At 33.7% G+C, this 20,385-nt stretch overlaps 1 protein-coding gene across 4 annotated transcripts in view; it reads left to right on the top strand.

Annotated features, from left to right (window-relative positions):
* Nucleotides 1–217: 217 nt before the first annotated feature.
* Nucleotides 218–20,385, top strand: part of LOC106111688 — a 108,826-nt gene continuing 88,658 nt past the window's right edge. For all 4 annotated transcript variants that reach the window (XM_013293832.1, XM_013293834.1, XM_013293833.1 and 1 more), the window contains exon 1: nt 218–410. The gene's annotated coding sequence lies outside the window, so the exon portion shown is untranslated. The remainder of the gene's footprint in view (nt 411–20,385) is intronic.

Below are 20,385 nucleotides of genomic sequence, written 5' to 3'. Positions count from 1 at the left end.
AATAGAACTCGTCATCGAAAATAGTCACTAACTTTTAAAATAAGATTCATTCATATTTACTTTCATTCATACGCCGGATTGTTATCTAAATCTAATATATGGTAAATAATACATTAAAATATTGTAAAATAACATTTCTTTCTTTGAATTGAGCGTATTTTGTGAGTGGGAGATGTGACCGCTGACGAAGCCGTGCCTCGCCGCCCACCGCCCGCGTCAGTCCGCCGCGAGCCGCCGCGTTGCATACACGTAAGGTACACAAAGTGCTCGACATTACCGCATCATAGAACTATCTTGTGAGTAAAACGCCCGTATAAAAAACGTTTTGTGCATTAAAGTGAACTGAGAACTCGTGAGTTAATGACAGTGTTAGAAAAAATACACCCCACCCATCTAAACAACTACGTCGAGTGAGTATTCAAAACTTATTAACTGTACTTTCCTACCATAGTTTGTCGTTCTAAGATGTGCGTATTCGCGGAAAAAAACCTGTCGTCTCGATTGATTGGACACAGAACTGTTTTGTATACTTGAGCCTCATTTCTAATTTATTTGGAGTAATTTAGAGCATATTTTAGTTCGTTCTAGATACGAATGATTCGATGTTGTAGAATTGACCAACTTTTGGTTGAATTCAAACATTTTACAGCCGAAGGTAGTGGTTAAAGATTGATTACGGCATCGCAGAAAGTTGTTTTCTTTTGAAGCAATTTGGAAGATGATCGCGCGAAACGGTTACCTGCGTTTGGGATGAGCCGACGTGGCGAGCTGTTATTTTTTTCACCAAATTCATACAAATAACATAGGTACGCTTCACTCGGTCTTTAAATGGTTTAACCAATCCCTTAGCGTTTTCCTGCACTAATCCACAGTTATCTTAGTGATAATTTAGCTACTCAATTCTAGTAAGACATTTCTTGGGTGGACATAAAAATAAATCGTTTTAAATACAACTAAATTACAGCATGTTTTGATATCTTTATGACCTTGAAATTTCGGATTCATTCGGCTTATGTGAGTGTATTTTTATATTTGTTTAATAAAATTTTGCTTTTAACTTCATAAATGCGAATAAGTATGTTAATGAAACACAGAATGTAGTATAAAAATTTTTGTAATAAGATTTTCCTCCACTCTCGCTTATCGTAATTATTCGTTAATTTAACAGACAATTAACATTATTACAGCTACCATTTTCTCACGAAGATAATGTTTTGAACAATGAAATGTGACGGCAACTGTCAGAATAAAAATGTAAAAGTTGCATAAAGTTTAGTAATGGATTTGTATTAGTTAATATTTTGTAAAAATGAATGAAACATTAAAAATATACGGTAAGTTTACTTTTATATGAGTTACCATACATGATATTTTTCTTCTAAACTTTTATATTAATATTATAAAGAGGAAACATTTGGATTTTTGTATGTATTGGAATAACTCAAAAACTAATGGGACGATTTTAAAAATTCTTACACTATTAAAAAGCTACGTTATCCGTGAGTAACATAGGCTATGCTTTTTTCCACGCGTAGAAACGGATCGTTTTTAAATCTAAAAATAAACCGGCCTATAGACATTTTCATTGTTGTATTATAAAATTACACTTTTTGTTGCTGGCAGCATTGTTTTTTCTACCAAAATCACAAATTAACGCAGTCTGCGTGTCAAATGGTCAAAGCGAAGAGTTTTCTTTTATGGTCCGGCCGGTGTCGCGTAATCGATTTTTTTATCGATATTTTTTTTGCGAAATTCGCGAATCGATTCTAATTTCGCCTTGACATACAGTTCGCGTTTTGTAATTTTATCATGATGCTAATCTATTCATATTAGACCTATTTAAACATACGTTTATTGAAGTAAATTCCCACTGTGATAGAGTACCTATCATAGATTAAGGGCCTGTCCCACCAAATTGTAAATTGTCTGATAACAATCTAACGTGTAAAATGTGTGATGGAAATATCGGATTTTGTTACCTTATCTGACAGTGTGGTTATTTTTAAACTATCCGAGCCTCTATCACCAAGTGGTGGGACAGGCCCTAAGTAGAATAAAAAATATCAAGCGTTTATAGAAGTTAAAATTAATATTTCAAGTGATAGTTTAACAATTTAATTGATTAATTTTACAATTTTAAAACAGCTTTGAAAATTTGAGCAAATTCATATAACATTAGTATTAAAAAAATAAGTTTTACAAATTATAAATTTTACTTTAATCTCTCGTTAACCCTTAACTTGGCAGAATTTTATTTTTTCAAATATCAAAATAATATTCATAGCACTTAACCTTGATGACCTAAAGTGTTTAGAAAAAAAAATTGATGTATCTCTACAGATACACTACCAAGAAAAGGGTTAAATTTAAAAAAGTTTAAGTACAGTTATAATTTAAATATTGCACTTGGCCGATCGGTAGCCTATTAAATAACAAGGGCAGAGCTATTTACCTTGCTATTAAGGTAACGCCACAGAGCAATCAAACACAGTATGACCATTGCAGATCACTGCGTTTTCTTTAGAAATTACAACTTTTTTTTACGATTCTTTGCCATTTTTAACAATTAATACAGTTGGTACTAATGTGATTGATTAAAAAAAACTCAAAACTAGATATCCCGCCAGGATTGCGCGCTATTCCATTACATTTAATGAATTTGACAGCTGTCAGATAAAGAGGTGACGTCAGGACTAATTTTCTTCTTTACAATAAGAAATATTTTAATAACGAGAATTGCTATAACAAATATGAAACAGAAAGTAGGTTACTGGTCTTCAATCATATTTTTTATGTTAAATACTTTTCTCTGATTTTTATTTTAGTTATACTACTGGTTATTTTAAGCTGTGGCCTAAGTAATTGTTACATTGAAGGCTATTAAGTAAATAGAAGGGACAGAACGTATGGTCAGCATTTATTTTATATAATCAGATTATATCTGCACGTAACTAAAACGTAAGTACATTTTTCGCATAGACATATTTTTCTTAAACGTTTTTTTAATGTACCACTAGCTTTCGCCTGACTACGTCCGCTTGGAACTAAGAAAAGTAAGTAGCCAATGTTCAGACTACTCTCTACATCTAATGCCAAATTTCATCGAGATCCGTTCAGCGGTTTAGCCAACAAACTATAATAAACATCCGCTTGTCTATTCGCCGCTCTATCCAGTTGTCCAAAGTCTGCATTCCACTTTATTTTAGCATTTTTGTTTTCCGATTTCAGCAACAACTTTCTTATAGGGGTCATCTTAAGTATTTAAAGTGCCCTATTTCGAATGATTTCGTTAGTATTTATTCAGTGTCTAATTACAAATTACTTTTCAGTCAGTTTTTGGTCACGTGTGTGGTATAGAATCTGTCCTGTTTCGGTTGTAACGAGACACCTGGTTGTGGGGTAAAGACGACAGATGGCGCCCGAGTCGACCCTTTTTGTTCAACATTAACTTTATATTTTCACTTACTGTGTTAACAATGTTCAAAATGGTATTAAATTCAGATTTTTAAATTTTATATAGGTATGTTAAATTTTTATTCATTATATTATTTTATAATGTTGCTATTTTCCATCATGTAACATTCAATTGTACAAGGGCGTTCATTTTTTTCCATAGCTGTTTTTCTTATGTCGTTTTTTGCGATCAGTACCTCAGGCAGGGGCCGACCTTGCCTCGAACTTGGGACTTGAAAGGCGTTCGTAATCTGTTGGTCCTTTATGACAATATCTTTGTAATTATGCGACCGGTTTTGTTACGAGTAATACGGTTGCATTCTATGGACAACAGATTTTGTTAATAATATTGCTAGATGTAGGTCTAGAAGGGATGGGGAGAGGTGACAAAAAGGGAGTGACGACAGATAGACTGATCTAGAAGATGAAAACTTGAGGGGCCCTTACATAGCTTGCATAAGTCAGGGAGATAATGTTAAAATATTTTAATATTCAAAAAGTTTAACTTAAAATTCTGAAGACTTGTATACTATTGAATTGCCGCGGCTTCGCATAGGAGGCAAATAATGCGATTTTTTTGGTATAAGCCTCATATAACTCAAGGATGTAGTATTCTAATGGGGACGGAATTTTTAAATTCAATCCAGTTTTTACTTTATTTATCAAAAACGAAAGGAGAAATGTTAGTGGCGGATTATTATTGAAATTGTGATCTCGTTTCGACAATCTTGACACTAAAATTTTCTTGTAAAGCTCCAAATATAGATTTCAATGTATTTTAGAGCCTAACCTGATTTCACTTGAAGTTTATGTTCAACTTTATGTAGCGTAACGTGGCCAAATCGAATATCGTAAGATATCGCCGTATTCTCTCGGAATTACATAAATTACCGTCGGAAACAATCTTTATTATCCAAAAGCGATATATTGCAACTTTCTCTGCCAAATGTCTCGTTTACATACAATTAAATTGTAATTTTTATACTCATGTGGTCGAATAATCACGTAAAACATATGTTACGGCTTAAGACTGACTACAAACAAGAAATTAAGATTGAATGGCTACAAAGTAGAGGATCCAAGAAAGTATTGATGGATTGTGTGAAAGAGGATATGCTTAAGGGAGAGCCTTCAGATATGATGGCTGTTAGAGATGTGTGAAAGCAGCACATACTGTGACCACACTCTTTAGGGACAAAGGAAAGCTGATGATAAGACCGTCCCTTTACCTTCAGTAAGTTAATCTATACTTAATATTATAAAAAGGAAAGATTTGTATTTTTGTATTATTGAAATAACTCAAAAACTACTGGGACAATTTTAAAAGTTCTTACACCATTCAAAAACTACGTTATTAGTGTGTGACATAGGCTTTTTATTTTGAACTTTACGGGGATGAAGTCGCGTGCAACTGGCTAGTTTACCTAATATGTATGACATGTAGTACAGTAAAAGAAGTAGTCAGCTAAACATTTCTAATTATATTAACTAACAGTAGAATACTGAAACGACATAAATATGTCTTAAATGTTCACGCTTTGACTTGAAATTCAATTTAAATTTTGACATCTGTCAGATCAGCGGAACGAGGCGTAGCTTCCAAGATCAAAAACCGTTAAAGAGAACACCTTAATTTGGAAATCCAAGGAAAAATACAGTTTAAAAACGAAATTGCACATCCCTACTTATCGATAAAACCAAATATCGACATCGATAACCATGTTCGTGAATACAGTGGCATGTTTACTGACGCTGTCTGGTAATCTTTTTGTCATCGGTATTACGGTTTTTGTGTTGAGTTTATTTGAATTGTCCGGCTGTTTATTTATACTGTGGTTTCCGATGCGGAATATCGGTCAGTGTTTTGCAGGAAATGCCTTTAAATTTTACTTTACCGTTTACTTCCGCATTGATTTGATCTGAGGTTATAGTCCTTTCAACGCGATTGGAGTCTACAGTGATATTTGACAGTCGATATTTCTCTTTCTGTCTATAGTTTTATCGAAATTCAGGTCTATCGTTGTAATAAGTCTAAATAGCCATTTTCGATAATCTAATTGAATTATTAAATTACTAGCTGACGCCCGCGACTCCGTTCGCGTGAAATTATAAAAAAACAAAACTGGGTAGCCTATGTATTCTTCCAGACTATCCTCTACATATATGCCAAATTCCAGCGAAATCCGTTCTGCCGTTCAAGCTACAAACTCTAACAAACATCCATCGACCTAAACTTTCACATTTATAATATTAGTAAGATTTCTTTAAGTGTTAGTAATAACTGAACGGACTGAACTGCTAAGTTAGTGGACAGTGGTCCCATATTTAGTGACCATCGCTTAATATACTTGAATACTATACTTGTAAGTTACGGTTTAATTTCCGCTATACTCAAGTATCCGGTTGATAGTGTTACGTGTGAAAATCTCTGTTTTATCTATGTAAAACATATAAATAACTTGTCCTAAGATAACGATGTTTGTAATACGAATTAATTTCAGAGTTTGTATTTGAAAATTAATATCAATTTTAGATGGATGGATGTTTCTACTTACTCGTATAAAAGGACTTAACGAATTTTGAAAAAAATTGGCACACATGTAGAACAAAAGAAGACAAGTTTTTTTTTTAATTCCACATGAACAAAAACAAAAAAGGTAATCTAAAAAAAATAACGTTTAGAATTTGACCTCATTGAAATACTAAAACAAATGAACGTTGACTTTGCAATGACTTTATCTAGTAATTTTTTTGGCCTGTAATAAACTATCTAGTTATTAATATATTTTCATTTGATTAATCAGGCGTTTGCTAACGTCTGGCAGACGTTATTACCACAATTAAATTTTACTGACATATTAATATAGTATGGAAATATCATAGACGGATATTTTTAGTACAAACTATGACGTAATTTGGGGTACGGACCACCGATCATGAGGTCGAGGGTATGAATCCCGTCATTCGACTATTGTCGTGAACCATATTCCAGCACAAGCTTAGTCCTTAATTGGAATGGTCAAAGTAAATAATAGTAAATTGTATTGTAGTAGATGTATTTGTAATCTGGTTTAGACATCGCTCTTGGAAGAGAGTACCAACATACCGTCGTAGAAATAAATTAAAAAGCAATTAAAAAAGTAAATTTTTTCCTCAAGAATTCTACTTTAAAATTTTCTGAGTCACGTTGTCACAGGAGTCGAGTTTACGGACATAATAATTAAATCTCTGACATCGATCCCCGATCCGACACGGCCTTTAAAACAGTTAAGTCCGACCCGGCCGATTAACATTACCCAAATTTGGCAAACGATCACTCAATTCCGATACTTACCACTATTGTCTTTAGAGCGATAATGCTATAAAGTTTTAATAATTGAAAATTGTGCAAGGAGGTTTATTATGTACGGGAATAATAAATACGTTTTCTGAGAATAAAATCGATATGTCTCGAATGACGTAAGGCTCGTGGGTGTCGTTGACAACGAATGGAACAAAGAATCGGATTTATATCGATAACCTTTATCGATTCATTCGAGTAAAAAAATCGAATAGCAGATTTACGTCATGCATTCTGTTTATTGGATAATTTATTCAATTTACGAAACAAATGACACCTTGAAAGGTGGACTTTCTGTTCCGAGATGACATTAAACATTTGTTGGACGGTGGCAACTGGTAACTGGCAACTCAGTATCAAGTGTTGCCACATAGTTGGGATCAACAATCTCTGGCTGCTAATCTATACATCTATACTATTATAATAAAGTGTAAACACACACTTCTTTGTTGCCTAAGATCTCAGCAACTACAGCATATTTTTGAATAATTCTTTTTTTTAATAGAAAGCTCTACACTTAAGTCACGCTTTAGGCTATATATTTTCACGCCATTAAACTTAGGGTGTAAATATTTTGGATAAAAACCCAAATGTGGGAAAGAGACCAAAAGTTGCTGCCAACATCAAGAAAGAAAGATTGGTAAGGTTTGTCATGTCATGTCATTTTGACTGCTTTTAAGAATTTGACAAATGTAAACAATCAAATAAAATTTTCATAATTTCATGCGGATGAAGAAGCTCGGTAACAGCTAGTTATGGCATATTACTTGAATGTTTTTGTTTTCATTGAGATCAGTTAAGAATAAAGCAAGCTACCGTTTCTAGATTTCTAACAGAAATGTCATCTGAAATGGTAACCATTAGTATCGTAACGTCCTGAAATCTGATACTTTCTCTTTAGACAATCGTACTATGATTTCTAATAACAGATATTATAATTTCTTGATGATGAAAATTGATATCTACTGTTTAGACAATAGGCATCGCTTTCGTTTGCTGTCACGATAAGAGGGTATAATTATTATTGGCCTCGATTTGTTGGTGATATATGACGGTAGATGGCGCTACTGGGTAAGTAATTGAATCTAAAAACTGGTACCAAATTTTATTTTTAATTTATTCTGAAACTGAAACAGTTAATTTATAATTGAAGGCTTCTTGCACGGGTCCAATGTTGATATGAAAATGTTTATTTACAATACATTGAAAAATTAGTAGTATTTCTCTACTATATTATACATGTATTTATATACAAAACTTTATCTTGAATCACTATATATATATAATAAAAATTGCATCAAAATCGGTTGCGTAGTTTTAAAGATCTATACAAATAGGGACAGGCATTTTGAAGCTAGTTTGTTTTATAGTATGACTAGCTCTTGCTCGCGACTTCCTCCCCGTGTAATTAAAAACATAATAAAAAGCCAATGTTACTGATAACGTAGCTTTTAATGGTGAAAGAATTTTTTAAATCGGCCCTTTGTTTGATCGAGTACATACAAAAATACAATTTTTTCCCTTTTTTTTACATATTCATGGATACTTAGTTATTCTTATTATTAGAGTTTGTAGCCTAAATGGCTGAACGGATCCGGTTGAAATTTGGCATAGATGTAGAGGACAGTCTTGAAGAACACATAGGCTACTTTTTTGTTTTTATTATTACCACGCGGACGGAGTCGCGGGCGGAAGCTAGTATCCAAATAATATTGAATTCCAATATCGTATCAGGAAGTGTGATAAACTCGAAGCTTACAAGATGACGTCCGATGAGATAATTTTGAAGGATCGCTCCGTCAATATACCGTTACTTTAGCCACGTTTCCTTCGATATACATATCTGATTTCAATTTAATTTATATTGAAATTATCAAGACGGGATGTAATTTTAATTTCGTTTAATGCTGGATTACTTACCTTTGCTCTTATTTGATTCATTATAATTAAAAAAAAAAACTTTTAACTCATGCAGGGTTGCTGAAGTTTCAATTTATTTTATTACTAGTTGTTGCAACTTCGCCCGCGTAAAAAAATATATAGCCTATGTTATTCACAGATAAATTATCTTTCTAACGGTGAAAAATTTTTTAAAATTGGCCCAGTAGTTTTTGAGTTATTTAAATACATTAAAACATTTTAAATGTCGATTAAATCGGAAGACCTAATATATTTTTTAATCATCACTCAGTTCAAAACTATCAAATAACTGAGTGATTGTATTTCGATAATGCATTCCTAATCACACTAACGACTAATATACCAGCAATAAAATACATATCTAAACCAAAACAATAACACTTTGTAATAACAAACGGCTGTAAATCCTAATCAAGCCGCAAATGTCAACGAAAGTGTAGAATTTCGTAACAGTAAATATGAAGTTACGTTGTATTGTTACAAAATAAGATTGTAACGTGTTGTGGGAAACATGTGACAATAGGGTTGGGTTTAGATGTTACTAAAACCTTAAAGCAGGCGCTTTGACTAAACCATCGCAAACTGTTGTCGATTGTTACGCAACTAAAAATCGAGTAGTGTACTTACCTCCATGTAAGCTAGGAATCAATGCAAGACTAAACAGTTGTGCGATAGTTCAGTCCAAGGTGTAAATACGCTCAAATAATGTACAATTGATCGTTATCTCAATTGTGGAAATTGTCACGTAGTTATAATGCCAAAGTTGCGTCATACGAATGGTGACGTCATACACTATCAAAACTTTATGACAGACTACCTTTGGCCCGCGATTGTCCGCGAAATTAAAACATTAATTTGTAGTTTATATATATTATCTACATCTATACCAAATTTCATCCTGATCCGATCACCAGTTTAGGCTACAAACTAACACATCCAAACTTTCGCATTTATAATATTACTAAGAAGTAAGATTTCTCGTATTGAGCGTCGGTGGCTCAGTGGTTTGAACACTTGACTTGTAATCTACAGGTCTTGGGTTCGAAGCCCGCCATGTACCAATGTGATTTACGATTTTTCGAATTTTCATATGTACATAATTTACCCGACGTTCTTACGGTGAAGGAAAACATCGTGATGCAACCTGCACGTATCGGCGAAGAAATTCAAAGATATGTGTGAAGTCAACTAACCCGCATTGGGCCAGCGTGGTTGACTATGGCCTAGTCTCCCCTTATTAGGGTAGGCTCCGAGCCCCTCGGTGGGGACGTGCAGTAAGCTGGTGATAATAATAAAAGATTTCTCACAGGACGCTGTATAGATAAGTTTCCACTACGAAATAAAAATGTTAAAACGTTGTTATCTTTGTTTTTCTCAAACAAAATGACAGAAATGACTAGATGTTTTTGTACCGTGATCCGCAGTGTAAACTCACGAATTCAAACAAAAAAGATCATGGCATAATTGTAGTAAATACTATAATTACTTAAGCCTTTCTAATTGAATTGTAATACCATTGCTATGTAATTAATGGCTTATATATAATTTAATTATTTAATTCACATAACAAAGGTATATAAGGCTAGGCTTATGTACATCTAGTAATTAGATTATCAGAGACCGGTATCGATCGACCTTCGCGGTAATAACATAATGACTGGTGGCATTTAACTGACATTAACTAATAAATACATAAATATATGTATCATAGATCAATAATAAATTAATTATAAATATGTAAGTTATGTATTTTGTACCTACAACGTTTTCATTTTTTTTAATTATGTGCTTTTGTCTGGTTTTTCGCGCGAAATAAAAAAATGGTAGCCTTTTTCAGACTATGGTCTACATATATAGTCTAGAGTGACTGTTTGTAATATCAATAGAAAAATCTGATTTTGAGAAGATGGTGTATTTGCGGTGCTTATAACGAAAATCGCATTTGAAAATTTTTTTCTGTCTGTCTGTCCGTAAGCCGCGTTTGTTCCGGTTAATTCTGGGTATTTTCTTTTAAACATCCAGTCATCTTAACTTTCGTATTTATAATACGTATTAGTAAAATTTTAAATTGTATGTTACTGTCAATTACCTATTTAAGATGGACTGTGCGTTCAAGTCGAAATTTAATTAAAAATCAAACATATCCGCATTGAATCACAAACTCATTCAGAGTATGTCAATACAGGATTAGCATGAGTAGTCCAAACAATCCGTTTCTGAAATTCTCGAATGTTAATCCGTGTTTGCTTGTTACTGTTGTCAACACGGTAACCTCGTTATCTGAAAGCATTCAAAGTGTTAATTGTACATAATTTAATATTTATTTAAATAATGTGGTGCTTTCAAAACTTTTCCTTACAGTATTTTGCAACAATCTTATACAAATTCTATTTGACAAGCAAGAGGTTACTGTGGTAAGGACATGATATGCGACAAGAGAGATAAACCAGAAAGTGTTACGATTGAATGTGGCTACAAAGGTAGAGGAAGACAGAAGAAAGTATGGATTGTATGAAAGAGGATGCTTAAGAAAGGAGTGGATTCAGATATAATATGTATGGAAGAGCAGCGCATACTGTGCTGACCCTCCGTAGGGATAAAGGCATGATGATTTTGCTCGATCTCAAATGTTTACTCTTTCCATCTAGCTATGCGTTGAAACTAAACAGACTTCGGCCTCGGTGTTTAACCCTGCGGCCAGGTGTGATGTTAAATTTAGACACAACCAGATGCATTTCGGTAAACAAGACTTATGTCGGACTTCCTGCGCACTATTCCAACGTTACGAAATAAATTTTCATTGCCTCGTAAGGTTGTAAAAATATGTACAATGTCTCTTGATGTTCTGTGAGCATCCGCTGTTCTATTGGTTTTTACGACCGACGTATGCTCCAGTTAAAATACGAGTAAAAACTCAACGATGGTTGCCAAAAGGTTAAGAATTCACCAAAAAGCATTAACAAGAAGCAAAGCATTGTATATTATTGAAACAATGTTGTTTCCGCTTAAAGAGTAATTTGTTTGGTCGTCGCGTCAGACTTGGTCGTTCCTCGCGTCAGACAGGGTCGGAATGCGTGTCGCGAATGTAATCAAACGTCAAACGCGAACAGAACAAAGGTAGTTTAAATTGAACGCAAAGATTTATTAAATGTTCGCGGAAGCTGTTTTAATGAATCTTAGTGTACTTAGAATTCCCATTTTAACTTTTTCTTAACGTCGGTGAAATTTTCAGTAATGTATTTTTTACTTTTAAGTTACAGATAATTGAAACAAAATAATAATTATCTATATAATATGGAGGCACTGCAGTACCCCGACAGCTATGTACTTATTACGATGTAAAAATCCTTCTAATGTTGTATTTTAAATGCGAAAGTTTAGATGGATGTATGTCTAAACAAATTTCGATGAAGTAGCAAAGATATAGAGGATAGTCTGAAGAACACACAGACTACTTATTTTTATTTTTAATTCCACGCTGACGGAGTCGCGGGCGAAAGCTAGTTAATAAAGAATGGCTTCCTATATCCATTTAAATCGAGTAAAACCACGCGGAATAATGACATTCATATCGATAAAACAATTAAGAAAAAGCGACAGTTAAACAAATGTAAAACAAAGCGTCTGTATTTACTGCTTATTATCGTTTCTGAATGTTAAAGCGAACAATAAGTGTTATTGTAATTACGAGCCCTGTACCTATGTATAATAAGATTCAAACGCAATAGCTGCTCGGTATGACATGCGAGCGTGTGTTCGCAGATGACAGAAACAGGAATATTTGCTTAGAATAACTGGTCTTAAAGAAAGTGACTTTGTTCAAAGTTATTTAGTAAACTCCCAAATATTTAGAAAAAAAGGTATAAACCATACTACTGACGCGCCTCTGCTGTCGTTTTTGACAGTTAATGAGTTACAGCTGGACAAAAGTGTGCGTCATAAATGTTACCCTGCACCCGCTTTCTTTCAACGAGGGTACCTAAACTAGTGTCCGCAGTTTATAGTACAAAATAGCGAGTGTTTATAAGGTTTGAATGGAACTATAGCTGCAGTGAGAGGCGCGGCTCGAATATGGCAAGGTCGCACAATGATCTGTAACGCGGATCTGCGCATCGACTACTTGCACCACACGTTATTACTTACTGAGACTATTCTGTTTGTAATAACAGGAGGATAAAGGGGATGTGTCGAGGATAAACGTATCAGTTCGATTGCGACCTAATTTTATAGATCGGCCTATACGTGATAAGATTCGAATTTTTCGGAGTGTCATAATGTTGATTTTTAAATTAATAACTATTAGAAGCTTTTAACTTTGCAGTGAGAATATAAAAAGATAATATTGTACTGGATATATGTAGGTTGTGCGCATAAGCTTTGCTGATGGCCTCATGACGTCATGTTATCTGACGGTACTGGACAGACGAGCGCTGGACGCGTTCAGTATTAGTAGGAGGGGGAGTAATTGATAAATTGTCTTATTTTTTCTTATAGTATAAATAAAGTTATAATTTTAACCTCAAAGTACTATTTTTTTATCATACGATATAAGTTAAAATGTATATCAACCACTAAAATATTTTTTATGACAATAATAAAGATGTTTTTATTTGTTATTTATTTATTTAAAATATCTTAAGAAAGTCCTGGTCACCCTACAGTCCACGCCCATTAGCATTACCAAGACTCCAGTTATAATATACAATCAATTCGTCCGTGTTTACAAATATGAATACAGTATTCAGTTAGTTTATAATCTGTCGGTAGAAGGTCACGGATGTTTTGGTTCCTTGCGGAGATATGTTTTAAATCTTACTCATGTATTTAAAATAAACAACCTTCTTGTTTCAATCAAAACAAATATTTCATTACTGCTGCGTAATTATTGTACAGTCGGTTGCAAAAAAAGTGTACATATTAAAAAGACTTGTATAGGCTTTCACTTTCTAACATTATCAGCCAAAAAACATGTCACATATTATGGTTTAGAACCGAGAGAGTATATATCTTTTGTCGCTTAGTACATACTCATGACTTATTAAATAGAACAATTTTTATTAGAATTATCTTGTTGACAACTTGCTCTTAATAGTGAGTTTTCACTGCCGGATCAACCTTTTAAAAAAGTATACGTTTTTGTGTTGTTTCTCCAGTGGAAACCTACTTTTAAGTTGAACTGTAATATAGAAGTTTATAGAGATACGTTTAAAAGCATGTTTCTATCTGAACCCTGAACTCGGAAGATACTCTTCATCATCTTACATCATTAACACAGTTTCTGTATGACGTCACCATTGTAATCACAGTAATTAAACCCATTGGAATGCAGGAGAAGGTAAAAAAATGTCCATTGTCTTTTGAATAGCGAAGCCTCGCGTGCAGAACAATGCAATTTCCATCACGCGTTCGTTTTCATAGAATATATTACTTTTGAGACGTATAGACGTTTCGAGATACGCGACGAATAAACAGAAATGTTAAGAATAAAAGAAAGCAATGATCCAATATCTTTATTAAAAGTCCCTAGTCCCTAACAATGAAAGGTAGTTAAAACTTCTCATATAAAATGAGTTTTCACCACTGATCTCTATAAATAGATAGGTTATTACTTGAAACAGACAGTTTTTGCTTTATTCAGATTTAAATGCGCCTCTGTTGTCCTTAGTGACAATTAATTACGAATTCTTGGTCACCAACTTAACCGTCAGCGCCAATTTGTCGAAATAGGCACAAAATACTATATCATATGTTCATTTCACCTGTTTACTTTCACAATTCAGTGGTTTATAATACAAAAAAATATATCAAGAACATAAAAGAATCAAAAAAGCAATCACACTCACCTTTGTGTTTTCACCTAATCTTTTTAATTTTTGGTATAATTCCTTTCTTTTTTTACAAAGAAATCTTCCGAAAGAAATATCCAGTGACAATGTCTTAATAGAAAAATAAATATACCATCTTGAGTATACAGGAAATCCTAATATGGTCTAAATGCGAGATTGTCACGCTACGGGAGTGACCATTTCGTTTCCATCGGTACTGTTGATAGGGTCATTGCCACAATGAAGGTGTTTTAGACCTCTCACAATCGAAAAACGATAGAATAACCATAATTCTCACACACGATCATTATTCTATGGTTTTCTTGAAGCTAAGCTAGCAGTTCCCGTGCGGCTTCATCCGCGTGAAATTGTAAAAACGATATTTTTTTGTTTACATTTATTCAAATTCTTAATTGCAAATATAACCGTTACCATAATAACCTCGTTTCATCAATGTTGGCAGCTTTTAGTTTATGGTCCTTTTCCCAAAAGTAGGTCTTTTTCCAATGTATTTACCCCCTAAGTTTATTAGCGTGTAAATATAGCCTAAAGCGTGTCGTAAGTGTAGGGGTTTTTAGTAAAGAAAGAATTATTCAAAAATATGCTGTGGTTGCTGACATCCTACGTCACGAAGTAGTGTGTGTTTACGCTTTATTATATAAGCATAGATATAAATAACAATGTGCATATTCATTTTGCGGAGGTTAAGTTTTATATAAGTCGGCCTTAAGTAGTCCTTATAGACAAAATCGCGGGCAACAGCTTGTCTATATCTAAAGAATTGAACTAGACATATCATAGAATGATATTCAAAATTCTTTTGTTCTTAAATTACACCTCACTGGTGTTCCCACAGGTTAGACGTAATCAAGTCTCAAGGGTCGACTCGCGTGGTCTGTTCGTCCAGTGTCAGTAGACCTCGCTAAGACAGCTACCTTCTCAGTGACTGGAAGTTTGTAAGATATGTAAGGATCAGGTTAACTGGTCAATGTGTCATTACCGATGATCCGTGTCTTCCGTAGCATTGTTCGAATTTTCTCACATTAACGATTGCTTAAATAGTAATTTGAAATGCATTGATAATCTCGTATGTTTACCTCAAATACAAACTAAAGGATTCCTTAGTGTAGATTCAACTGCCTAAGTAATTGTCGGATTCTATGTAACATGTTTCTTTACACTTAGTTCAAGCCAACTTTAAATTTCAAAACACGAACACCCTCTGAAATTCATACGTCTCAAGTGCATTGAAGTAGGTTCCTTTGTCCTTCACGTCACTACAAATTAAGAAACAAAAGCTACATCCAGACAAAACAACTTTTAGGCACGTACTATGATTCCTGAAGTTACTTTAAAAAGAGAAATTTAGAAATACCTTCGGCGTTTGAGATAAGGTTCATTTTTGCACTTAAGGTTAGTCCCTTAGTGTATATTGCATTTTATACTTTCGCCTAAGGTGTTAAGGTTGATATTTTCATGCTTTAAGGTAATATTTGCCTATGCCTGCGATTGTCTACGTTTTTTATTATTCCCGGGAGAGGGCGCTGTGATGACAGACTGTCTGGAGTGTGAATTAAACATGGAGGATGGAGTTAGATAATTTCTTTTGAGTTTTTGCATCAAAAGGGCATTCACATTTAACAAGAGAGTTCCAAGATGCAAATAGTTTCGCCCGCGACTCCGTCCGCGTGGAAATAAAAACTGAGTAGCCTATGTGTTCTTCCAGACTATCCTCTATATCTATACCTAATTTCATCTAGATCCATTTATGCGTTTAGGCTACAAACTCTAACTAACATCCATCTAAACTTTCGCATTTATAAGATACTAGCTTTCGCCCGCGACTCCGTCCGCGTGGAATTAAAAAAAAAACAAAAGCAAATAGCCTATGTGTGCTTCCAGACTATCCTTTACATCTATGCCAAATTTTATCGAAATCCGTTCAGTCGTTTACGCTACAAACTACTCTAACAAACATCCATCCATTCATCTAAACTTTCGCATTTATAATATTAGTATGATTGTGTCCCTAAGTCAATGTCCCGATCTCTTTCTACTTAGAATAAATAAAAGCAAAGAATCTTCTTTAAGAATATGCACATTTAGAGGCGTGAAGCAAAACCTGTCGCATGTTCCCCGCATTGTTATTATGATATATCTCCATCTTCAAACAAAAGACAATCGAAATTTTACAAACTTAAACATTCACCTACGGAACTACACCATCACTCTTATCACAAGGCAATAAGATCTAATTTACAATTATAAACACTTCATATTCAATGTTATCATTTGCATAATAGTTGACAATATGAACCTTATGGACATTAAAATAAGAGTGTCTATGAATTTGCATGCGTCCTACAAGGACATTTTTGAGACGAGACGAAGCCTGCATAATGATGGATTCGCGACTCGCATTGCTAATGCGACCTGCGTTATGCTTTCACACGAGGGTAGTAGTCACACAGAGCAGTAGACTAAGTATTATTGCTATTATAGCTACAGTAAATATGCGTTCGAATAATAGCAATACTGCACTGCTTATTACATGTATAGATACTACCCTAGTGTGAAACTATCGTAAGACTGCGTTACGTGTCTTTTGTTGTAATGTTGTGGTTATGTTGTAACGTTGTTCTTTTTGTTGTGTTGCGGTTTTGTTGATCTGCAACAATGGGCGGATAACAAGCGGAGATTGATGACACTGGGCATCATGTGTTAATTCTGGTATCATCTAAGGTTAAACTATTTTAGTGTAGCAGTAACTTTTCTAATTAATTTTAGATATCTTGTACTATATCTTACTAGCTTTCGCCCGCAACGTTCGGGTAAGATTAAAAAAAAAACAAAACTGAGTAGCCAATGTGTTCTTCCAGACTATCTTCTACATGTATGCCAAATTTCATCGAAATCCGTACAGTCGTTTTGCTACAAACTCTAACAAACATCCATCCATCCATCCATCTAAACTTTCGCATTTATAATATAAGTTAGATGTTAGTAAGATAGTCAGTGATTGTACAGGCGGGTTTAAAGTTACAATATTTTTTTTTAGTTCGAGTTTTCGAGGGCCCTGATGATTTGATGACTAAGGCTTGTTTCACAAAAAGATGTAGTTTAACAAATGAAAACTATACGAATAAAAGCCCGTAACTGTCTAATTGGACAGAATAACTAATGGTCATTTGGTTACATCACAAACGAGTACTGTCTAATCGTATAACAGAAAAGATTTTGAATTTACGAGTAAGTGTCGTCATCATGGTCTGAGATCTCAATCTATTTAGGGCATTCAAGCGTTCAAACGAAGCAACGTTGGATAGAGGTAAGTGTGGTCTAATCATATTATCGACCAAGGAATCTGTAGTAGTCAATTATACGTCTTTTCAGAACACCCTGTATGCTAACTATTGTTTTAGTGTACTTCGTGAAAAGTTGCGGTGTCCATGAGCACGCGCGCGGAATCCTGCACAAAGTAACTGTGAGGTCCCAATTTAAAACAATACCCATTGATTCGTAATGAAAAAATTCCACACAAAAACGTGTTGCAATGTAACCTTAATACAACGCTATTACTGTAAACAATCTTATGTTTTAATTAGCTTTCGACCGCGACTCCGTTCACGTGGAATTAAAAATTAACAAAAAGAATTAACCTGTATATTCTTTCAGACTGCATCTATGCCTTTCATCGAGATACGTTCAGCGTTTACTATAAACTCTAACAAATATCCATCTAAACTCTCGCTTTTATAATATTAGTAAGATATCATGTAAATTCTTAAGAAAAACATCTCATCCAGTACATGTTTGTGAAGACATTCAAAGTGAAGTCAACGAACCCGCTTTGGGTCAGCGTTGACTAAGACCTAGTCATCCCTAACTAAGGATATGATAGTCCTTTAGTGGAGAAAAATGTGAGGTTATCATGAAATATAAAAGTTTTTGGTATCCTATAATATAAGACTAGCTGTTGCTTCCGTCTCCGTCCGCGAATATACAGCCTATGTTACTCACTGATAACGTAGCTATTTATTAGTAATTTTAGAACTTTTTAAAATTGGCCCAGTAGTTTTTGAGTTTTTCAATACATATATAAATCTCTTTATAATATTAGTATAGATTTACTTGAGCAAAATTGGAGACATCTAATTGAAAACTTTATACATTTACAAGGTTTATAATATACTTGTATTTAAAGCGATTGACAAATCGACTGATGTGGTTCAAAATCAAGGCAAGGCCGAGGCGATTTGGCGACGACAAACAATAAAGTCATCACATTACTGACAGTTGACATGTCTTTTTATTGACACTGGCTATAAAAAAACAGACTATCGTATGTATTTTGTTCAAGGAGTTTTTACATGTTTTTAAATCTGAACCATTTAGAAAAAAGAAAGAATTTAAACTATTTGAAATTAGAACACATTGTCAATGGCATCGTGTTTTCTGTCTTTTTCTGTCCGTATTTTACCAATACACATGTCTCCATCTTAGTAATATTAAATGCGAAAGTTTAGACAGATGGATGGATGATTGTTTGTTAGAGTTTGTAGCCTAAACGGCTTAACGGATTTCGATGAAATTTGGTATAGATGTAGAGGATAGTCTGGAAGAACACATAGGCTATTGTTTTTTTTTTAATCTCACGCGGACAGAGTCGCGGGCGAAAGCTAGTTAACATTTTTTTTTCTAAATCTTTTACGATATACATGTTTGTTTTTATCTGTAAGATAAATGTGATATCGTTTTTAACCTTAACTACTAAAGTAAAGAACGCCTAGTGATTTCGGTTTATACTATTTGCGGTAATTTTATACTCTGGTCGAAATTGTGACTTGAATCCATTATAACTAACAATGACGCATAGTTTGTTATTACGCGAATTAGATACAGTTTTGATTGTCTTTGAATTAACTTTTAAATAAGTATTTGTGACATTTTTCTAAGCAATTGTGTTCACGAAAACAAATTTTAAGTACTGCATCAAAATTGCTTTAACAAATTGCACATTTTACTGCAGAAACAAAATACTTTAATTTGCTTGTATTAAAAAGTTGCATTTCTCTCGAGGTGTGAATATTATTATCTTAATGCATGCTTGCGGTGAAATTTTTAATGTTTATTGAAAACGAAAATGAAACGGTAACCTAAAAGCTTAATTATATTGTACCGAGTAAGATTTGCTGCTATGTGTAATTTACCCAAAATTAGGCTAATTTATACTATTATAATAAAGCGTAAACACACACTTTGTTGCCTAAGATGTCAGCAATTACAGCATATTTTTGAATTAATTCAATTTTATTAAAAAGTCCTACACTTACGTCACGTTTTAGGCTATATAATGTCTGAAAGAGACTATAAGTACCTGCCAATATCAAGTAAGCAAGGTTGCCATGCTTTGTCATCAAGTCATGTCATTTTGACATATGCAATTGATAATTTGACATATGTAAATAATGAAATAATTTTTTTATAATTTTATGCGGATGAAGTCGAACGGGAACAGTTAGTCATTACATACAATGTGAATACAATTCCGTACAGACGAAGTCGCGGGGAAAGGTAAATATTACTAATATTATAAATGAGAAAATTTATACGGATGGATGTTAGTTTGTAGCCTAAACTACTGAATGTATCACTGTATGAACACATACTTACTTTTGTTTTTTTTTTTAATTCTACGCGTCACATATAGCTCACGACAGATTATATTTTGAATCGACTTCATTGTATGTTTCAACGCAGTCATTTTACTAAACTGTGCCAAGTAAATTACGTCAGAATATAGTAATGAAACACGGTACTGTTTTTATACATTTTTATTACATCCGA

The sequence above is a fragment of the Papilio polytes genome, unplaced genomic scaffold (genome assembly GCF_000836215.1).
Source record: "Papilio polytes unplaced genomic scaffold, Ppol_1.0 DF824157.1, whole genome shotgun sequence".
Taxonomy (NCBI): domain Eukaryota; kingdom Metazoa; phylum Arthropoda; class Insecta; order Lepidoptera; family Papilionidae; genus Papilio; species Papilio polytes.
This window is presented reverse-complemented; position numbering and strand designations above follow the sequence as displayed.